At 31.4% G+C, this 21757-nt stretch overlaps 1 protein-coding gene and 2 long non-coding RNA genes across 12 annotated transcripts in view; all 3 read right to left on the reverse strand.

The window, feature by feature from the left end:
* Positions 1 to 21757, reverse strand: part of cmpy (crimpy) — a 260138-nt gene that overhangs the window by 136328 nt on the left and 102053 nt on the right. The window lies entirely within an intron of this gene.
* Positions 1 to 21757, reverse strand: part of LOC116415179 (uncharacterized) — a 66260-nt gene that overhangs the window by 37128 nt on the left and 7375 nt on the right. Inside the window, exon 2 of the long non-coding RNA XR_015295020.1 lies at positions 9976 to 10862. This is a non-coding gene — a long non-coding RNA (uncharacterized LOC116415179). The remainder of the gene's footprint in view (positions 1 to 9975; positions 10863 to 21757) is intronic.
* LOC147656112 (uncharacterized) lies at positions 15919 to 19629 on the reverse strand. Its single transcript, XR_015295021.1, has 2 exons — positions 19339 to 19629; positions 15919 to 16297 (listed from the first exon to the last, which is right to left on the reverse strand). It is a non-coding gene; the product is annotated as an uncharacterized LOC147656112 (long non-coding RNA).

The raw sequence follows: 21757 nt of genomic DNA on the forward strand, positions 1-21757 counted from the left end.
AAAAAAAATTATGTTCTAATTCTAAAAGATTAAATGAAAGAAGATTATATAAAAAAAAAACTATTTATACGAAAGAAACTGTGAAAAGCATAATTTCATTCGATATATAAAGAATTATAATATACAAGAAGCCAATTAGTGTAAATTACACTCTTTGAAAACGACGTACAATACTTAAAAAAAATCTTTTCAAATTTTCAATAGATGAATCAATCAAGCATAACCACTCCAATTATTTACCATTAACTTAATCATTAGTTTGTCAATTGAAAATTTAAACAAAATCTCCAAACTGCACATAAATCAGTTTCAAAGAATACACAACTCACATAATTTCCTTCATATATAAGCACCAAACCATTACGATTTCTCAATCAATTACAAATATCTCAAGAAAAAAAAAAAAAAAAAAAAAAAGATCCATCTGTTTCAAAATTGTGATCCAAACCGAGTAATCAGATTTCGGCAAAATTCAACAATTTCCACGAAAATTAAGACGCCATCATATAAATCAAAGTAACTCCATCGCGAGTTATTTAAAAAGGCTGACACCATAAATCGCGAAACTAGCTTCGAAAGTATCGCCGTTTCGAGTAGATACACATCCACCAACCTCTTCGCGGCAGTTATAAAGGCGGCCAGTCTCTCGGAGCGTCAGCGTATCCCGAAACTTTTCGCATTTTCTTCCTCCGGTCTTTTATCTTCCGCGACTGTTCGCAATAAAACCAGTGTCCCGATTCCCCGAGTCTATCTATGCACGCGAGGACCTTCGTCTCTCTCTCCTCCGCGTTTCAAATACACCGTGAAAGATAGCGAGATTCATCCTCGATTGTACAAAATCCGAGACCTACGTCCTCTCTCTCTCTCTCTGTCCTTTCAAGAGAACAAAGGGAGTAAAACGTTACGAAAATAACCCTTTGCATCTCATCCATTTTATTATCATACATACATTTATGTTGGTATAATTATATTCTGGGGACTCGATTGGTAAATACTTTTTAAATACGAGTGCAAAGGATTAAGCATCGTGGCGGGAAAGAGTTAAGATTTTCTTCGCTCGACCGAACCAATAAAGTCCAGACGATTTCTTAGCTAACTTGAAATGATTTCACGTTAACGCAAATTAAGGTATAAAACTTTTATATTTTACATATGAAGAAGGAATATTTGTTGAATATTAAATATTGTTGTTTTGTGTGATATTTTAATAATAAAGTAATTACCAAGATGCATCCCCTTGGTTTGTCAGGGCAAGTATCACGACAAAATGATGTCGTTTGATGTCTTTCAACCTTTCTTATTTTATTGAGAGCGAACCAATAATCGCGCTCTCACATTCGCCGTCTATTATTCTCATTATTTTTCATCTTCTTATATTACATCTAATTTCTTAATGAATAAAAAAAATCGTTATTTAAAATCGAACTCATCTTCGCTTGAACTAATTTCATTGCACGTGCTTACAAAACTCGAAAACATTGAAAATAATATTTCCACGACTGTGAAACTCGGACCCCGACCTTCGAAATTATAGTTTGATCGCTATAGTTTAATTTGAAATAAAAAAATCTAACCATTCGATGGTATATTATTCTACACTTTAGATAAGATTATACGTAAAGAGCTTAGGAATCCATTCCTTGAAGCGATATTTCAAAAGAAATCGAACATAAATAAATATTGTCGCCGTTCGAATTGCCGGAGAGCCATCTCTGAACCGTTATCGAGCCGAGTGCTGTCTCGAGAGAGTCATCGTTGAGACATCAAAGGGTTAAAAAGGACCGATTATCCACGTTGTTACGAATATGGTTGGCGGCGCGTATTTACGCGATTTTCGCTCGATTTAACCGACGATGAGGGATCCGTGTCCGGATCCTAGCATTGGAATAACGACGCCAAGCGCTGCTCGCAAGCTGCAACGGCAGCAGCCCGCCAACAATCAGGTCAGATTTAATGATCGTGCCTGCTGACGGATGTTTAAACGCGCATTAAATGCGACCGCGTGATGGGAAAGATGGTTCCGTTCGACGTGGAAAACAGATTGGCGCTCAACGAGGAGGGATGGAGTCGAAACGATGGAAAACGAACAATTGGTTGGATTTCGAGGAGGAACAGAACTGGAAGGAATTCTGGCTTTCGCGAAAGATACATGGCCGAAACACGATAAACGACTCTCGGTTCGATTTTTAACCGAATTTCCCTCAACCCTTTGCGCTCCAACGATGACTCTCCGGCACCACTTGGATTGATGCAACAATTCGAACGACAATATTTATTTATGTTTGATTTTTTTTAAAATATCGCTTCATGAGTAGATTCCTACGCTCTTTAAGTATAATCTATAAAGTGTAGAATAATATACTATTAAATAGTTAGATTTTTATCTGAACTATTTTCGGCGTTAGTCCGAGTTTGACATATCGAAATATTATTTTCAAAGTTTCTGAGTTTTGTAAGCGTGGAACTGTAATGAAATTAATTCAAGATGGAGATGAGTTTGATATTTTTCGTTATTAAATAACGAAGTGATTTCTATTCGCTTAGAAATTGATAGAGAAAAAGAAAATAGTAATGAAAATTGAGATGCTGTAAGAGAAGGAGAAAGATAAGAATAATAGACTGTTCAAGATGAATTTTTTGTTATTAAATAATGAAATTGTTTCTATTCATTAAGAAATGATAATAATGAGAAGGAAAATAGTGATAAAAATAGAAATGTGGTATAAGAAGATAAAAAATAAGAATAATAGACAAATGAGAGCACGTTATTGGGATTGTAAAGTTTGTAACGATATTTTATCGTGATATTTGCTCTGACAAACCGAGGATGCTTTATTACTAAAATATCACACGAAACAATATAGATTTTTAATATCCAACAATTTAATATTCAATAAATTATCTTTCTTTATATGTAAAGATAGATAAAATATTAAAATATAAAAGTTTTATATTTGTGTGTGAAATCATTTTAAGTTAGCTAAGAAATTCATCGAATGCGTGCGTCTGGAGTTATTGGTTCGCCCGAGCTAAAGAGGGCCGGAGTGCAAAGAGTTAATTATCGATTCTGCCCACATGGCGATTACCACGTAATCGTAAGGTTGATAAAGATCGAGCCGAGTTAAGACCCTTTGTATTTATATTTAACACGTTCGTCGCCGAGTTCCTCGCCGTAAGAACGTAAACAGAGCGATAAATGGGAAGTAGTAGTAATTCTGAATTAGTTGTTTTCAGTGCCTCTAATTCTTCGCTCCCTTACTTCGCTCGTTTCCAAACTCAATTCTAAGTATTTTGGTGAATATAAGCCTCTAATTCTTAGGCAACTTCAACTCAGTTCTATATTATCGATGGTAATAACACCCTCCTATGTTACCATATAATTTTAGATTTAAAATTGTATAAAAATGCTTTTTGATTCCAAAGTATATTTTGTATTTGTATTTCAGTGCTTATTCCATTAAACTTCTTTTAAAATTCCGCTTAAACTCTTTGCATTCGTATAATCGCTGTGTATTTACATTAATGAATATATGTATAATATAATTACATATAATATAATATAACATTCTAGAAGATTCTTCTTACTTGACTTTCTTAAATATAAAATGGTTGAAATATTATTTTTTGAAGAAGATTGCCAATCAAATAACAGTCCCTTAAAATATAATACAATCGCCATCCTACATTTCATTATTATATTAGTGCATATCATGTATTATTATACGTTTATTATTATATATATATATATTTTTGCAAATATTAAAATCTCGCGCGTTTAATTCGCTATTTTCGGCGAATACGATCGATACCTACGCGCCCCGATTTCGGGGATCCTCGAGGGGAACGGAGGGGGAATCCGAAGGGAGAAACTTCGCATGGCGAAAGATCGTCCCGCTATGCGAACTGTGCGCAAAGCCTTTATGACGTATCAAACGTAATACGGCAACATTGCCGAGGAAGGAAACCTCAAACCGACCTACCAGTTCTGACATCTTAAAGCCATTAAGATACCGAGTTTAACCAAGATTTGTTGGCATTGTACAACTGCAAGACGTATTAATCCGATTTACGTCGATCCGCTAATTAACTTATCGTGGCTGACGAGGAGTCGAGCTCGAGCTCCACGCGTCCGCTTCGTTTCCCCGTATTCTCGGCAAAACTGGAAATCAAACCGCCTGCTCTATGCGCGTCTCAACTCCCGTTATTTCTCGTGACCTATCCTCTTGACGACTCTTTAAATTCTGTTGGAAGCGCGCGAATAACAGTTCGAATAACGGGAGAAAGTCGCATTTTCCTTCGAGTTTCGGTTAAATTTTCGAGGATCATTAGCAGGCTGCAGGATGAAAAGTTGAGAAGGGTGCGTACAGAGGCCGGTTCGCAAAATCGTTCTCGCTCCAACTTTTCTCCTTAGCTACGCGATTTCGCCAACAAACAACAAACTTCCATGAACTTCTTCTCGTTTCTTTCTAGCAAGGCTGACCATCCGATTCTTTTATTTCCCTCGTAAAGTGATTCACGCGACTCAAACTTGCCAAACTTTCGCCGATATACATTTTTGAGTTATGGGTAGGTATCTCTCGAGTTGTAGTCATCGAGGCGATCAAAAACGGAAATTCTCTCGATTTATAATATTTCCTGTGTCGAATGGAAAAGTAAAAGTAAAAGTAAATTATCGATCTTTCGATTGTAAATAAAAAAACACTTCTCTGGTTAGTTCGTAGTTAATTGATTCTTGATCGTCATTGTGGTGTAAGGAGAAATTAAGTAACGTGTTTCTATAAAGAGGTAAAAGGTTTTAGCGATATAACTGAAGTGTCGTTCAGAATAATACAATATCGTATATTATATTCATTTTTCGTTCGTGAAAAGTGAAATAATTGTATTTTTCGTATAAAGTAAATACGAATAATATTATATTATATTCGTATTTAATTGATTCAAGAGAAACATCTTGGAAAAACACGCCTTTCTCGAAAAATCAACAATAACAGTTACATCACTGTTATTCTGAATCGCTTGAAATTGGCGATGTATCGGTGCAAAGATCAAACGTTTGTTCGATCTTCACAAACTGCGATAGCAATTATTAGGTTTCCTTAGAAAAATATGTGTTAATTTTGAATAATTCGCAGAACGAAATTCTATATGTAAATCTTTTATGCGATTATAATTAATATCGTGATATCTTTGAAAACTACGAAATGTAACCACTTCAAATTTCATTATTGTCTAAACCTTTTGTCAATATTTTCTTGCCTTTACAACGTGATCTCTTATATGCAACAACATACATTACGAACCACCTCAAGATTACATTGCTTACGTGTATCGTCGTAAATTACGTGACACGATATTTATTTTTCGAATTTTTATCAAAAATCCAATGCACTATTTTCACATAAAACTTTATATACAAAGTGTTGTAAATAAACCGTTTTGCATACAGTTTCGCACAATTTACTATCTTTCTTGTAATTACAATCGAAAAAGAATCTTTTGTTTCTCGTTTTATTATTATATTCATTGTTTTCATTTAAAATTTCGTAATATTTCTTTTTTTGTTTTAAAAAAAAAGATATGAAATTGTGACTTATCTATACGAACGTTTTACTCGAGTATTGCGTAACGATAGTTCTCATTTAACGTTAAAAACTGCACTCTCCGTTCTTTCCTATTACGCATTTTACACAGGCAAGAAGTATTTAACACAAACAAATGAATAATTTCAAAACGATGCCAAGAAACGTACGGTATTATTGAAAAATATTCGTTTTGTTGATTTTTCTTTAAAAGTAAAACATGTTATCTATTCTTTTCCCTCTATTCTTTTTTGTAAACCCGTGCAAAATTATCCCGAGTTTTATAATAAAGTAAAGACGAACGTTGAGAATAAGAGTGATTTTTGTATCAAGAGTTGTGCTTCCATTCCGAATAGAACGGTAATTACGTGTCATGCTACGTATAACAAGTTGACAAGTTGTATTGTAAATCGGTCCATGTAACATTACAGCGAGTTAATTGGTTTGCTTTTGAGGATTTTTTTTTTTTTTTTTTTTCTTATACTTTCAATACGTTCAAGGATTTTCGTTGAGATGTTCGATAACATCGCCAATACAATTGGTATTGCGAGCTTTTAAAATTATTTATTTGTTTAACAATTTTTCGATACGTTAAAAAAATTTCAACGATGGTTTCTTTTTTTTTCTAAAAGAAAACAAAATTTTGCATATATTCTTTGTTCTTTTTTTTTTTTTTTTTTATCATTCATCGTAAAAATCAAATACATTTAAAAATACGCAAAAACAAGCCAATTAACTCGACAACAATGTCATGCAAAGAGTAGAGTGACGGTACGACGTGTAGGATATTCGTATCGATTACTAGACACCTGGTTTATTTTTTCGACGATAACGTTTTGTAACGCTATCAATTCTAAGATAATTATTTTTAATAATTTATAATTTCTCTGCAAATCTTAACTTAAAAAGTTTAAACGAAACGAGGCTTCGTGTTATAAAAATATATTTATAAAACATATTTACATCATTATGGAAAACCTTTTAAATAATTTGGTGGGTCAAAATCAATTTTAAATTTCCATCTATTGCCTATAGTGCTGTACAATGATCAATTACCGCGAAAAGTTTCTCGATAAAACGCAATCTTACTTCGTGATGAACGAACAATGTGTAAACGAGTATCCAAAAACTACCTCGTCGACAACCTTAAAAATAAACTTCTCTTTTACTTCGCCCGAGAAGATGTTTTACCGACAGAAAAATTACATCGCGCGGTTCGAACGTACGAAACGAAGGTTCAAGAAATTTTAATTCTTCATTTCATTTTCAAATTCCTTCGCTTTTAACTTACTCTCAGGTATTTTTCCTCGCGCCGAATACCGTGTTCCAGGGTATTTAGAAGGAGAAACAGGATTAACTCGAAACGGGATTAAAAGCTTGGCCGTGTTCGATCCAGCCGAGCATTATTCCGGTTTCGTTTCCACTTGGCGCGCTCTCCCCGTGAAACGTTACGCGAGCCGAAGCGAAATCTGAGATTCGTTCCCGGCATTATCACCCGCGCCGAACGCAGCGGAATCCAATACTCCTCCTTACGTGGGTAATCCAGCGGGTCGCGTTTAACCGTCAAGCAGCCGAAAGCCGACCGTGTGACTGACGCGCCGTTAAAAATATGCATGACGTCGAACGTAAAAATATTTTTACACTCTACGAAGGAGCGGAAGGCTTGTAAAAGGCGGCTGCATATCCTCCCCCCCCTCCGCCGATTATCGCTCACCGAGAGCTCAATCTAACCTGCTATTCCGATCGATCCGGTGGAAACCAGGATAATATGGTATCCGCGAGCGGAGACAAAATCGATCGAGTATTGTTTAACCTCGAAAGAAACTTTCGGTAGGAAATTTAGTTTATTTTTTTGGGAAGGATTATTTTTATACTTGATGGTACAACCAAAGATTTTTCTCGACGAATAATCCATATTTTCCTGAATTAACGTTCCTTCTAACGTCAAAGCAGTTTTTGTATTAATTTCAGTCGCAAAAAGGATCTCTGTATCGCTACAAAGATTCGTTTCTTCGGAAACGTAGGCGGAACGGATCGATAATAGTTATCGTTATGAATTTTATTTCATTGATTATTCCAATTCCATTTTCAGGAAGGGGGAACGTTGGCGGTTTCGCTTTAAAACGAATTACACTTTTACGTCGCAATCCCTCTCCTCGCTAAACATACATAAACGTGCTCTCTGTGTAACTGACATAATTACGGTACCAAGAATGCGTGATGGTAATCCCAATTGTACAAGGCGCGCGCGTATTTTCCCCGGGATAAAGGAAATCTCGTTCGCGATTAAATGCAACGTCGCGACCTTATCGACGGGGCGTTGTTGGATAATGGGTTGCTAAGGTAAAGGCTAACCGCAACGTTAACCTTTTCGAGTGGCGCACGCATTTCGTTTATTCGATCCTTCGCTCCGCGACAGTTGAGCGAGTGTTTGAAGTGATTCGATCGAAAAATAAAATACAATTTTATTTACGACAAACTCTGGTTAACTATTATATTTATATAAGTTTATATTCGTTTATTATTACGCAACGATTTTTCCTGACCTCTTAAAAAGATATCCGAGATTCTGTGACCCCGTTACCAGAATATGCAATTACGGCTAACAAATTACGCTAACTAAATCGATTTTTTTCCTTCCCTCTTATTATCCTATATATATATATATATATATAACGTTTCCAAGCAATCCGCCGCTCTGGAAATAATTAATTCTTAGTCTTCAACTATATTATTACCTCTTCTGTTTGTTCCTGACATTTTTCCCGATTTTAATTCCTTCTTTATACTTTTTTCCCCTCTTCCACCTTATATTCCTTTCTTCGTATTATATACACAGCGCGCTGTTTCAGAAATTTCCAGCTGAACAAAACGCCTCGCGCTGCACTGTATTTCGATAAATCTCAATACTCGCTTTCACCTAATTTCAGGTGGGCGATCGCGTTCGCCAAGGTCATAGATATTCTCTTCAGCTTATCTCGAAGTTGAGAAAGTAAACGGTCTTAAAATGAAGTCGTGATTCAACGAGCGAATCCTTAAAAGGAACGGGCCACTAAGCTGCGCTTGAAATCAGATATATAAATCGGAATGAAATCTTTTTACATGAAACAATCGGGGATTGGGGTCGAGCGTAAAACGGCAATTGATCTCGGGTACATATAATCGATGATGCCGGCAATGACTCGAGATTAACCTTTAGCATACCAAGTGATATTCGAGGATATATATTTTCTTAATGTCATAACTATTTGAAACTATAATCTTTGGTAATTTCTTTTTTTTTTTTTTTTAATGTCACGTTATTAGTTCCAATACGCAAGGAAAAAATTTCTGCGAAAAATTAAAATATTAAAATGCAATAATTAAAATTAGATTATAATATCGTATGTTGTCGTAATATTATTATTTTTTATCAAAGGTTGTACAAACAGATAGAATAAACGATCCGGTTGCCGTTTTTTTAAGAATTAAATTCTTTTTAAAAATTTCTTTAAAAAGAAATATTCTTCAAGAAGAAATTAAATTACCGTATTACTTATAATTAATTAAATTAGTATTTTATTATTATATCACTGTATTGCGTATTTTTTTTTTTTTTTTGATATAAAAGAATAACTTTTACTTATCTGTAATCAAAATCATTGCGATAATTTTTTCTAAGATATGATTATAAATTAAAATATGAATAAAATATTTACTGAAAGTATTATTCCGTGAAACATATGTATATAATTTATCCGTTATAAAAAGTGCTACGAAATAGGGACTGATAATAAAATAAAAATTTCATTAGATTCATCAAAGATGAGAATAAATTTCTATATTACGAAACTATTAATAATTTTCGTTTTTAAAATATTTATCCAAAATATGTAAATATGAGTGCAGAAAAAATTAAAAAATACATAATTTCTTAAATATTCATTGAATAAAAGTTTTTCTGTATATAATTTTCCTGTCTTATGTTTACTTATAAATATCTATTGATGTGAAAAGAAAATTGTAATATTCAATGATAACAAAATCGATAATTTTTTAAATGTAATTCCCCTCAACAAAAACGTTATGACCAAAAATTAAACCAATCTAAAAACAAGAAGAAAACGTGACAAGATTATTTAAAAACTTTCAAAAGTCGAAGTTAGGTCACTTTGATATTTATAAGAATTATCAATTATCAATCAATATATCTATACAATACAGTGTCTTCGAACTACCGTTATTCTTTCGTCGAGAGATCGAGAGTCTGTTGCTCCGTTCGATGATTATACGAAAAAAAAAAAAAAAAGAAAAAGAAAACTCGAACGAACGTGGAGAGAAGTAAACGGATTTATCACGTTGCGGAAATGATGGAGAAAAGCGTAATCGCGCATAAGTACTAAGAAACTCGACTCACCGATGGCGTAACAGAGGATCAACAGCGCCGCAGCTACTCGAGACGCTCTCATGGTAGATTTCTTTTCTGGAATACTCGCGATGGAAGTGCACCAACCAAAGCGGTTTCCTCTCGTCACGTCATACCAGGCCGTCTCGTGAACGAACGTCGTGACCTTCCCCCTCGTGCGTTCCTCCTTTCAGCGAACCGCCATTATACCCCACCGACGATGCTGCTGTTGATTAACACACTCTTCCTTCCTCCACACCGGCACTTGGAAACGACGTCGTTCGCTAATAACTTGGCCCAACGTGTTTCCTTCCTCGACTTTTCAAATATACCGAACACCCATACAGCTTCTTCTTTTTTTTTCACACCACGTTCACCACACGTGCGATCCTCGAACAGGAGGATTGATATTTTTCTCCTCGAACAACGATCTTTCGTTAACCGAACGCATTTTCCACGTTCACACGTGTCGTCGAATCGTCTCGTCGGGGCGTTCATCCATCTCGGCGAACCTGCTGCTCCTCTCCTCCTTTCGACCTCCCGCTAGACCCTAGTGAAAATTTCCCCTCCGATCCCGGTAATTAATAGGCTGGTCGCTCGATAATCGCTTTTCCAATCCAGTGCTTCCTTCGAATCTATCGTTTCGCCGGTTGAAACTTGGTTATCGCGGCAGCTTATCTCGAATTTACTCGTTTAATTAAATGATTTTCCAAAGTTTTTCCAAAACGAATCGATCGAACTTTGCGGTTAATTTGCAAGCTGCGTGTCTTGGACCGTCACGGCCCTGCTCAGGGACGTTAATTAAAAAACTTGATATAATTCGTACGTATTCCTTCGCGATTCCACTTATTGCCTCTTCCTCTTCTCCCTCCCTCTTTAATATCCACCGTTGTTATTGCCTAACAAAGTTGGAGAGCATGATCTGGTGAAATAGGTGGGGTGAAGTTTCGAGGAAAACTTTTTGATATTGCCGGTGCCATTCTGGTCAAACAGGTGGCAAAAATGGAGGACGATTCGCTTACAAACTTAATCGGTATCGCGGGATTTCCGTTCCAACCTTTCGATCTCGTTTTATCGCAATTTCGAAATTGCGTTTAAACTTCTCCCGCGTTAAGAGAAAACTTGGTACACGTGTGTTGATGAAACGCCTCGTTCGTACGTAAATGATACGTTTGTAAGAGTGTTTTTAGATCAAGATTTGCGATATGGAAATTAAACGTCAAATTTTTAATGTTTTTATAAACTAAGGAAGGAATTCGAGTTATTCAATTTGAGTAAAAAGGAAACGAGAGCGTGCTAGACAAAGAATCGGCATCCGTTCAGCAATTTGTCTTATTCGGTGCATTTGAAAATCACCAGAGTTTCAAGAATTTGTGGGGAATACTAAAGCGGATGTTACTGAAAATATGATCTATTCAAATTTTATATACACGTACAAAATATATCTTTCTTAATTCCTTAAGCGGTTATGTTGCATATGTGTATCAAGAGTTATTTCAAAATAGGAATGTATAATGTAATAATGTTTGGATGTAACAACAGAGAAAAATTCGTATCACTGTGGAATGAATATTCAGTGATGAAAGTGTAACGCTTAAGGGATTAATAATATAGAAAAGTAACAACCGTGGTTTATACGAATTTAATCTTCTTAATTAAAAAATGTGACAAAATAGTAGTTTAGATATAATAAAATATAATGAAATTTTAGAACTGAGAATGAAAAGATTTTTAATAATAAGAATTTATATATTAGAGAATATTGTAGAACAAAAATATTCTAAAGATAATAATTCCCCCCCCCCCCCTCCCCCTCCCCCTCCCCCTCCCCCTCCCCCTCCCCCCGATATTTTTCTACAACTGTACAATACATATTACTATTTTTAAAAAAATAAATCTTGAAATCAATTTTGATTTATCATGGTATTTCTTTTATCGAGATACTGCTTTAAAGGTATTTTCAATCTATAGCCGACAAGAAGGGAATTTATGAAGATTAAAGTTTATTTTCTTCGAACAGAAAGCTAATAAAATATATGTTCTCATTCTTCGAACATCGAGGCAAAATAGAATACGATGTTTAAACAATTCAAAATTTAAACGACAATATATCAAGAAAAATTCAGCTTTTGAATTTTTTAAACGAAAACTCGAAATTCAAAAACAAACTCACTTTTCGTGATATGTAATCGTGTATATGTAATATTAATGAATTTAATGATAAAATATTTTAGAATATATTATATCCCATAATTTTTCCAAAGAAACAAATAGTGATAATAACGAATCACAATTAGCAGGAAAATTATTGATTAATTGATATTATAAAATATTTTTATACGTGTATACTATTATAAATATATATATTTTTTTACTATTTACCAATGATCTTTCGAAATATACATTTAAAATGTTTTATATTATTTCAAATGGGAGCTTAACTCGAAGTTCGAATCACTTGTATGATAAATCTTTATTTATATGCCTTAAAAATGAAGCTCATCAACGTCTCATTTAATGTTAAAAATTATTATTTTCTATCACGTTCTTTACACGAGCAAGAGGTATTTATCACATAAAAATGAATAATTAATGTTCAAAAGAGAAAATTATTGAGAAATACTTGTTTCGTTAATTTTTTTCTTTTTTTTTTTGTGGAAAGTATTACCTAGTTTTCTCTTACATCGTTAAATAATAATTGTGTTAATTGCAATAAGATCGAAATCGTGAAACCAAACAAAGGTTATTAGACGAAACGATATCGATTCAACGGTAGGTCACGTTCTTTCTTTCCTTTCTCCTCTTAACCATAAATAAAGGGATCTTATCGACCGAGCCAGGCTTTACGATCTCGCGGTTTTTTTTTTTTTTTTTCAGCAAAAACTTCGTTCGTGGCGAAAGATGGCTCGTGTAACGGTACATGTCGAGAAACCATCGATTCCAGTCGTGAAAATACCATCGCAATGTCTGCTTCCTAGTTCGTTAAGAGACACACATACATACGCACGTGTGCCCAAGCGAATAACCTTGAACTAAGCACACCCGAGTAAAGCGTTTGCCGGGAGAGCGAATAAATTGGAATCGATAGGTGCGATGGATCATTGTCTCGCTCGAAATTCTAAGATCGTGTGGATCGTGTTATTCGTACTCGAGAGAAACGTAGGTATCTTCGAATCAAGGGTTTATCTTTACAACGAAAACGTGCTTTATCACGTGAAACGATATCTACTTGGCGCCAAATTACACCGCACTCGTTATCTGAAATTAAGTCACGCCTCTTCAAACGTTTAAATTCGTTAAGTCTTTGCCGCTCGGAATACCAGCTGTGCTGCTGCTATTATAATACATCGTAATACATAAAATGTCCGATTTCAATCTATAAATTATACATTCGTCCCTATATAATTATTCATTTTGTAAAGAAAATAGTTTAGATAAAAATTGTATGGTCTCGAAGAAAATATGATTAATTGATATAATAACTTTTTTTTTTTTAGACGTGTGATTTATGTTTCATCGATAATTTCTTTAAATCATTAAATTTTAATGCACTAATTGATGCACAGCTCGTTTATTTCTCACAAAAAAAAAAAAAAAAATATTAAGCTATTCAAAAGATATTTCAAATTTGTATTCTTTTTATACATCAAATTTTAATTTTAAAATTTTAAAATTTTAATACTTCCTTAATTAATATAATTCTTCGACGTAACTACTTTAATTCTTTATGATACTTGGAATTCCAACTCTACTGATATAGTGTAATCTTTCCAACAACTGGAATGCCACTTATACTGACATAATTCATACAATCTTTCCGGCAACTCGAAATACCGATTATACTGACGGATAATTTTTTATCATCATATTATACGTAATTATATAAGAGCATCTATTTGTACAAAATATATCATCGAATGAAATATATTTGAAAATTTAGATTCAAATAAAATTTGAATCTTTCAGAAAAAAAAAAAGAATTCAAATATAGATAGGATAAATAATTGATAGAAAAAATGTTTCTGCGATTCAATTTAAAAACTGCAACTATGTACTTATAGTTAACGAGTCGAAAAGTATATTTTAATTAGAGTTCCAGAATTTATTAATTGTAATATATTTTCTTTATTAATAAACGCGATAAAAAATATAATAAAGTGCAAAAGAACGTGTACGAAAATATTTGAAAAGATAGATCTGATGATATGGATAATTGCAACAAATATATATATATATATATGTATTATTCAAATAATTGTCAAATTTAAATAAAAATATATTTGTTCGATATCTTCAATGGATAAATTCTGACGAAGAAATATTCTCGATAGTAGAATGGTGCCAAGCATTGATAGGAATGAAGATCGTGAATGCTATGACATGAATGAACGAGGATCATGCATCAACACGTAATAATAATAATAGCAACGAAGATGCTATACATTCCAGTTATTAATCGAAAGCAATGAATCTTTTTAAACAGACGTCAAAATGTAAATAAATTGGCGTATAATTAATAAACCAACATTTCTTATTCATAACAAGTAATTATGCAATTTTTATCTGCAAATAACTATCATTATCGCTACAATGAATTCTTCCTATATACATGTGTCGTAATGATTTTCACTTATCAATTGTTTATATAAACACATCGCGGCAACAGGTATTCGAAATGTATAACGGGTGAGCTAATATTATATTATATTATATATTTAATATCTATCCAAAACAAATTTTTTGAAAATAAAATGTAAAATAATTCTTAATTGTAATCCATTTATTTTAATTTTGATCATTTCGATTTCAGTTTCGTCCAAGGTTTGTTTCATATTATATTATTGTATCTTACTAATAGAATGAGTCAAAATCTCTATAGATTGATTAAGGTTGAGAAGATTTCGAGCTCGAATCCACAGAAAAGTAATTTTTTAATCGGTTCACCCGTTGTACATTTTAAACACCAGCAGTTGCAATGTATTTATATAAAGCAATAGATAAATGTCACATCTGTTACATATTGACGTATACATTGTCATTGAAAACGTATGCATAAGAGAAATTCGATGCAACAGTGGCAACAATTTTTTGTAAATATCTTGCAAATTAAAAAAGTCTGACATTTTTGCGAGAGAAAAAAATTGGTTAAAATATTGATGTTTAAAAATTATTGAAATCTAATTTACAAATTTACCACATCTTTGAATATCCGTAGAAAAAATAAAAACTCGTAATATTTTAAAAATTATATCTTAAATCACTTTCGTATGACCCCTATCTGTCAAGAAAAATTAATCACATTCTGTTCAAAAGTATTCGATTTTTGTCCATCTTTTTTTACATAACCGATAGTTGACGAGTAATTTCCATCTACAGATTAAAAACATCAAACATCTTATAAATAGATTAATTTTGATACGAAAAATATTGATGATGCGAAAGAAATTTTTCCTTGTGATTTGAAAACATTGTGAATGTCTATTTGTTATATAAAAAAATGTGCAATAAAGAAGTAATCACAAGATTATAATGCACAAGATTATTTAATCAAAAACAGTTGACGAGAGATATCTGAATGTCGAAATTACAATCAAACGGGCCAGGTATCTGACAGCGACAATAAAACAATGCTTTGATAACGGATCACAATTTTATTTTTCAATTGTCTCGAGGAAATATCAAAGATCATATAATATGTCTGAATTACGTGATAAGCCTAAGAAGGAAAAAAAAAAAAACAAAGTTATTTTTATAACTTTACTGATAGAAAATTTCAGCTTTATCTAAAGAATCTTAAAATATTATTATATTCCACGCTATAACGTGAAGATATAATCTTTTATTTATATTAAACGTATAATTATACAATTTTATATAAAAATCATATATCATATATTTCAGACATAATAATAATCCGAAGAATTAAAAAAGGAACAAATAAATTTACATTTGTAATACTTGTAATAAAAAATTCATTACGTTTGGAAATTGTTTTAAAAGTTTATTACGATCACGAATAAAACGTACTATAATAAATTGATAAAAATTTGTTATTAATTTCTTATTCATAAACGCATAATTATACAATTTTTATTCTTAAAGATCTTTAATTAAGAATAAATAGAACGAAATGTTAAAAAAAAAGTTTGGTATTTTGCTGAATCGCCAAGAATGGCTAAAAGATCCATTTATTCCCAGCCAGTGGAAGTAGATGCACGCTTGCTTGAAATGAAATGAGCAAATGCGTGGCAAAACTGGCTGAAATTATCCGAATGGGAGTTATTTGTCTGCTCGTATTACCGACCGATATTTTTGAGCCAACCTATAGAAACACCTGTAAGCGTGCAAAAGCACAAAGTCATTAATCAACCCGAAACGTTTCTCGATGCAAATGAATCGCGTTTACCTCTCGTGTTTCATGCCAACGAACCTTGTGCTCCCGTAGATTTCGAACGAATTGCATTTTAAGAAAAAGAAGAAAAAATAAATAAATAAAGAGATAAAAAAAGGATAATCACACGAAAAAAAGTAATCGACTGAGTTAACGATTTTTCGATACGAACGATATTTAACGAATCGTATCGTAATCTGAAGAAGACGGAACCAGAAGCGTGGAATTGTTAAAGGGGGAAAACTTTTCTCCGGGATCTGAGAACGTTCGTACGAGAGAATTGCTTGTTAAACGAGTTCGAAATTCGTGGAATTCCAATTGTCCATTGAAGAAACGATTAAACGGTGTACGGTATTACGGTGTGCGTCTGGGACGTGCTCGAGATTATATCGAAACGTATATCCTTATTTAGAGTGGTTAACAAAAGTGTTAAACGCTTACAACTATAATTTTTAAACTTTTCACCGGTTTACTCCTGATCCTGAATTAATCTGTTTTGTTCACACTTTGATATCTTTCAAATCTAAGAATATATACTTTATATTTATGTATGTAATTATTATTTGCATACGTAATATTTGTTCTCGGCTAGAAATAAGTAATAAATTCATAAAAGTATTAATTCGTGAATAAAAAATCAATTTGATAAAAATTTGACTCGCTGTTCGTCCTGCTCGAAACTATTCTTTCAATGGATGATATATATAACATATTAAATCAAAATGTTTAAGAAGATATGGTATTCATAGCACGAATAAAGACTGTGTAAAATTAAAAAATAATTTAACGATATCTAGAAGAAATCAGTTGAAATAATTTTTAACTGTTGATTTGTAGCATTTGTTTTAAATATAGTTACTTTAAATAAATATAATTACTTTATTTAATCACATTGATTTTTGAAATAATAGAAAATATGAATATTGAATGATTCAACGACTAGAGATCGCAAAAACACTGTTGTTGTACGTTCTCGATTGTAACGTTTATATCGATTAAATATATGCATTAAAGGAAATAATTAAAATATTAATCATAAAATAAATTTACTTTAAAATAGAATAAATATAATTAATATGTTTAATGTGTTTTCTTTACTTAAATTTAATTTAAGTTATAAAAGAAGATCACGACTTAAAAACAGATTGAGAAACATTGATTTATTATATTTTCTTTATATATATATAAATACTGCCATTATATTCTTATGTATTAGTAATTAATTTTTATTAGTGTATAATATGCAACATTTAACGAAAAATCATCAATGTATTTTACTATTCTATTTTAAGTAAATAAAAAAAAAAAATAAGGTAGTATAATAAAGTATATACTAATACATTAATCTTATATCTGTCCACGATATATTTATAAACTTCGATATTTTTTTATAAGTTCTGACTTTTTAAATGTTTTTTAAACTGATAGATTAGTATTTGGGATTTGTTTGTAAACTACTACACGAACAATATTCATGACAAGTGCTATAAAATAACTATAAAAAGTTTACGAACTATTTGCGAATTGTTCGTGAATATTATTTGCATAATCGCAAAATGTTCATTGATGAGAATTTATATAATATGGTATTTATTAAGATTTTTTCGAAAACTTCTGTCCTCAAGTTTTATGCTGGAATGTTTAAATGCGAATTATAAAAGAAATATATTTTTTTTATGATCAAATTTTATGCTTCGAATCGTTATTTTATTAAAAAATTTTCAATAATTCCAATTTACGACCACCATTAAAATTTAAAATATTTAAAATATTTAAATATTTATTTTTATCAAATGCATCATTGATAAATTTCAAATTTCCGATATCATCCGTCACTATAATCTCACTATAATCTCTTATTCTTTTCGATTCGTTATACACGCATTTTTTATTATTTAATTTTAACCATTTCAACTGAAGAACATTGAATTTACGTTTATCTAAGAATATGATTTTTTCCTAGAAGTCGTCATCATTGTTAATAGAATTTTTTATTGCGAAACAATCTTTTTTTAAGAAAATATTATTCCATGAGATTTATATCACGTATTCTCCGTTTATATTTTTGCATATTCATACTCATTACATTACAAAATTCTACATTTCTCTTACATAAGCGATGCTTTATGATTGATTAAATTTTTTATTGTCTATATTCAATATCGATATTTATAAATGAATTCAAAGAAACATTAAATATGAATTGGGTAAATTTTAGAATAATTTTGAAGCGTTTAAACATTTTTATTAACCATTTCTATGTATTTATATAATAAATACATAACATATTATATTATAAATAATGTATATATTATTGAATTATTTTCTAATTTCATCAAAACAATCATTAAAAGATACAAATGTATCTTTTTTAAATAATAACGTGGAAATTTTTCATTCTTAGCTTCAAATTACGATGAAACGATGCTTTATGAAATTGAAATCTCAATAAATATTAATATTGCAAAAAATTATCAATTTGTAATGATGTACTAAAAACCATAGGATTAATTCAAATAATTTTGTTAATCATTGTGTCGTAAAAGATCCAATAAATAGTGGAACAATCGCTCGTGATCTTAATTCATTTTCACTCTCTCTGACAAGCAATGAGATAGAACGAATATCGCATTTTCAACATTGAGGAAAGAATTTCGCAGAGAAAATGGAGGATCGTGATTTATCAAAAATGACGCGATAGAACGCGATATAAGTATACAGGCCGAGGTACAGTGAGACCACCTCTTCTATATGTATAGTACCCGACGCGACGACGACCAGTTTGCTGACATCACCACCCATATTACACTAGCCTACGTAAACATTTGTCACGTGTACGCATGCACGCAGGCAGACATAACCTCATTCATGCGTTTACACAGGCACGCGGTCATTTTTCCCGTGTATTTTTCGCCACGAGAAAATGGAGGTATTAAAAATGATAGTTGCAAGTACCGAGATGTGGAAGAAAAACGTCTACATACGTGTATATACAAAGTGACGACGATTCGACCCTCCAAGGTGAGGAGAAGAAACGGAATCTCGAGCGTGCAGTGCAATTCTCATGGGAAGATCTTTGCAACGGTCTCGGTGGCGCACTAAGCGGAATGGGTGTCTAAGCACGTTCGCTAAACAGCCAGATACGTTCGCCAGATAGAAGATACTTATGGCACTTCGGGGTATGAACTCGTGACCGTAGAGTCCCTGCAGAATATAGTCGCCCCTCGGGCATGGATATATTCCACTACGTAACGACTGTGTTTCTCCTCGCGACTGAGAACTCCTTAGAATTGCGTTTCGCATGCGCGCGCATCGACTTGTTTCTTTTTCTTTGTTTATTCATTTGTTCAAATTTTGAAATTTATTTTGAAATTTTTTCTTAAAAAAAGAAAAAAAAAAAAAGGAAAACTTTTGCATTTATTTCAAGATTATTGGAAATTGTAAAAACGCCAAATACTTGTTAATTTTCAATATAATTTTAATTTATAAATAGTGAATTATATTTTATTCGTGAATTTTTTTAAATTAATTATAATATTCTAAATATTTTTTTAAAACGAAAATATTTATGATAAATTACTGATAAATTAAATTTTTTTTTTCAAATCAAGAAAATCTTTTTTAAATTTATATGTGATCAAAATTAAAATTGCATAAAATGAATTATCTATTGATTTAACATATGCATTTCTTGTATTTTGATGTAATATATGAATTATTCTATTTTTATATGCTTACGTTGCTGAATATTTAACGAAAAAAATTACATTTATATTAACGTTATTAAAACAGTACACTTTCGTTACAATTAATTAATTAATGTTAATATTAATGTCAAAATTACAATTATAATATTCATTTGTCTATATTTTTAAATATATTCGATGACTTATGAAGACGTGTAAGTATAGTATTAGCTATATCCTGAAATCGATAAGGAATTCGAAGACTGAGATATAGATTCAGTAAACGAAGTCTTGAGAATATATCTTAGATTGTTCTCGTTAGAGGAACTAGGTGAAATGTAATGATAGTCTTGCAGCTACGAATATCAATATAACTTTAACAAACGGCATACATACACTGAGAATCACTTCTGCGTTATACATAGAACCGACTCATCGAATTCCGATCGATCCTTCCTCTCTTCCAGATATATCTTGCGCATCCACCTTTACCACCATCTCACAGTGTTGAATATAAATTTGAAATTTAGATAATCATATTTACACTAATATGAATTCACATCTAGTTCGATTCGATTCAAATATCATAACAATTATATCATACAATTAAATATCTTCTCCTTAATTAATCTTCGTTCAAATATATATAATATATAAAAAAAATATATATATATATAAAATATATACAAAATTTAGTAGTAATAATTTTGTCCAATACTGTTATATATATATATATAAATAAGTAGAAAATATATATATATATATTCGGTTAGTTTTATTTGTATGAATTCTATTTATATGAAACGACATACAGCATACATTATATACTAATTATTTGAATTCTAGCTGAATGTTCATTATTTAAATTATCATTGAGTCTTATTTCTTTATAATACAATATAATTAAAAATATTGTTGTATCTATAATGCAAAGTAGATAAATGAATTCATTAAGCATTAATAATTAATCCAATGCAAAATTGTTTTTAAATTAATAATATTCGATACATTATTATGAATTTTACAGAAAATATTTTATGAAATTCTTTATTTATTTCATTGTCTTTAATTTGACGTAAAAACAGTGGAATTTAATGGATCTTTTTATTGTACGAACAATTGGTTATGTGAACATATTTGTCCTTCTTCGTATAATGAAATTCTGTATTAAATATGTATGTTACATTACTATTTTCAGAATGAACAGACAAAAGCTTAAGTTCTTAGAAATTCTTAGAATATAATAAAAAAAGAAGGAAAAAAAAATGTGAACATGAATCGAATTTAAATGGACAAAATTATATAAGATAATAAAATTAATTAAAAATTAGCATTTCTTTTATAAAAATATTGTATTAATATTCGATAAATCTTCCTTTTAATTAATATTTTTCAAATTGTTTGGTATAATTCTTTTGAATTGATTTTATATTATTACGTTTGAATTTTGTATACATTCGATTCATTCATGTTGAACAAAATTGTTCGTATACATATATATTAAGGGATTACAAATTTTCGATAATATTTAAATCGCGTAAACAAGTAAGGTGTTTCAAAACTTTCATATTTTTCAAAATTCGTTGTATTGATTTTACAATATGAATCCCATCATCATTGTTGAAAAATGTGATTCTCACCTGTCACGCGAATTGCACGCTTGCCCGATTGTTCTTCTAACAATTCGAACATATTTCTTTACTCTACATGCGGCTCG

The sequence above is a fragment of the Apis florea genome, unplaced genomic scaffold (genome assembly GCF_048593485.1).
Source record: "Apis florea isolate Af1SG1 unplaced genomic scaffold, ASM4859348v1 contig_3803_pilon, whole genome shotgun sequence".
In the NCBI taxonomy this organism is placed as follows: Eukaryota; Metazoa; Arthropoda; class Insecta; order Hymenoptera; family Apidae; genus Apis; species Apis florea.